Source organism: Etheostoma cragini, chromosome 12 (genome assembly GCF_013103735.1).
Source record: "Etheostoma cragini isolate CJK2018 chromosome 12, CSU_Ecrag_1.0, whole genome shotgun sequence".
In the NCBI taxonomy this organism is placed as follows: Eukaryota; Metazoa; Chordata; class Actinopteri; order Perciformes; family Percidae; genus Etheostoma; species Etheostoma cragini.
The window spans coordinates 371,936-374,723 of NC_048418.1; the positions used below are offsets into that span (position 1 = coordinate 371,936).

The 2,788-nt window shown below is 42.3% G+C and overlaps 1 protein-coding gene across 1 annotated transcript in view; it reads right to left on the reverse strand.

Annotated features, from left to right (window-relative positions):
- nmnat2 (nicotinamide nucleotide adenylyltransferase 2) overlaps nt 1–2,788 on the reverse strand; it is a 7,530-nt gene that overhangs the window by 4,035 nt on the left and 707 nt on the right. The window lies entirely within an intron of this gene.

Here is a 2,788-nt window from a genome sequence, read left to right on the forward strand (position 1 = left end):
GGGGTACTTTGAAGAAAATAGAATATAAGACATACGAATTTAGCGTCACATAACACGCGTCTTGTCTCTGTCTAATTGCTTGTAACTGGCTGGTTTCAGGACACTTGTCTCGTCCAGACACTTGGGGCTAAAGTGGACGTGGACAAACCCACGGGACACAGAGACAGGGACGTACACTGAGACAACGGCGTCTAACGGCGTCTCACATGGCTCTCTGATCCGATGTTGCAGCCATGTTCTCATCCTGACCTAGTTTCTCCAGCAGCGCTCTCTCTCCCTCTCTCCCTCTCTCTCTCTGTCTCTACCTCTCTCTTACCCCCTCTCTCTCTTTCTTTCTCTGTCTCTCTCTCGCTCTTTCTCTCTGTCTCTCTCTCTCATTTTGGGGTGGGGTTTTATATAATACATAATGCTATATATGTTTCTCTTCTTAATTAGAAACCATTCCGAGATGGTTTCCATTTCCTAGTTGGATGTAATGTAGGGGACCAAATGTCCTCTTTTGCCCGGACAGGTCCACTATTTATATACTGTCCGGGGTGTCCAGGGGAGATCAGACAGGGAGCAGGTCAGACAGGGAGCAAATACAGGGAGCAGATCAGACAGGGAGCAAATACAGGGAGCAGGTCAGACAGGGAGAATATACAGGGAGCAGATCAGACAGGGAACAGATCAGACAGGGAGCACATCCAGGGAAAAGATCAGACCAGGGTGCACATACAGGGAGCAGATCAGACAGGGGGCAGATCAGACAGGGTGCACATACAGGGAGCAGATCAGACAGGGGGCAGATCAGACAGGGAGCACATACAGGGAGCAGATCCGACAGGGAGCAGATCAGACAGGGTGCACATACAAGGAACAGATCAGACAGGGGGCAGATCAGACAGGGTGCACATACAGGGAACAGATCAGACAGGGAGCAGATCAGACAGGGAGCAGATCAGACAGGGAACAGATCAGACAGGGAGCAGATCAGACAGCGAAGCCGAAGCGTAAGTGCATCTTTACAGTTGAACTGCAATAAAAATAACTCCCCGTCCCGGTGGGACACGTGGAGGTGAGAGCACCGTGTGCAAAGCAGCACGTCTGTCTGTCTCAGTGTCTAAAGGACCTGGAGACCTCAGAGCTCACGTGGACACCGAAAAACCTTAAAATATTTTTACACTGAAGAGGTTTTCAGAGATATTAAGTTGAATCTGACACAGAATAGATCATACTTTGAACAATATTTCATACTTATTTGTCTATTTTTTGGAAATGAACACATGGTCCCCCTGATTTAATGTCACAGTTGTTGTTGTTGACATGTGCTATAAATCACATCAACGTTGTGTGTTTTTAACGTGTTCTCCATCTGTTTGTTTTTTACAGAAAAAGCCCGAGAATATCTGCACAAAACGGGTCGCTTCATCGTGATCGGAGGGATCATCTCCCCGGTGCACGACTCCTACGGGAAACCTGTGAGTCCTGAACCATGTCTGAGGACTGCAGAGTAATCAGAGTAATCAGAGTAATTAGAGTAATAATCAGAGTACACCTGAGTGTGGGGATTAGTCCTTTAAAGTCCCTTAGCGCCTCTCAGATCTGCTGCTGCCGACTTTTAAAAGCCAACTGTCAACAAATAAAAAAAACTCGCCACAATCTCCGTGGACATTTTATTAAAAACAACTGAAAACCTTTTCTTTCAGCAATGCTTTTAATTATTTTCACTCGTTGGATTTATTATCATGGTTTATAACTTCTATGAGGCGACAAAAACTGTCAAACAAGCAACAAAAACAAAAGCCACAAAAATGTCAAAAAAATGTCAAAAAACTCCACAAAAAGCTTTAAGAAATTGACAAAAAAACATGCAAAGGGCGACAAAAACTTCTAAAAAAATAACATAAGGGCGACAAAATTACAAAAATATGGTCAAATTATTTGTGACAAAAGTGCCAAAATCTCCATAATAAGCAACAAAAATGTGTAAAATATAAGGGCAAAAGTGTCAGAAAAAAACCTCAAAATAGGAGAATTTTTTCTTTTTAAATAATTGACAAAAAAAACTTGCATAAGGGGACAAAACCCCCAAAAAGTAACAAAAAAACTCAAAAAGAAAATCATTGAAAGCAACAAAACTACAAAAAATGTCTAATTATTGTGTGAAAAAGGCGACAAAATGTTCAAAATAAGTGACAAAAAGTGATGAATGAAATCATGAAAGGTGCTTTATAAATAAAGTTAATTATTAATATTATTATTATTATTATTATTATTATTATAAAGCACAGATAAGATGTCGTGCAGCTGCAGCTCTCTGCTGGAGTCAGTCAGCTCCTGCCCTACTTCTGCTCTGCCTCTGAACACACACACACACACACACACACACACACACACACACACACACACACACACCATGAATAATAAATGCTGCAGAAAGCTCACTCAGCCACCTCAGGAATCTGGGATTTTCAGATGATGATTTTTTAACGTTGGAGATTATTCACCGTTATTATTATTATTATTATTATTATTATCATTATTATTATTCAGATATTAAGACCTTGTTATTAGGGCGTAATGGCCAATGATTCTGATTCACAGAGTCCCGATTCGAGCCCGTCCTCCCTAAAAACCGTCCCCCTAGGTGGTTCTTGCACCACTGTGACCTATACGTAGGTTCTAGCTGTGGCGCCCTCTGGTGGCCGTATGAGTAACAACAGGCCAGGTGTCCTGTAGTAGTGGAACTAATACAGATGTGTGTGTGTGTGTGTGTGTGTGTGTGTGTGTGTGTGTGTGTGTGTGT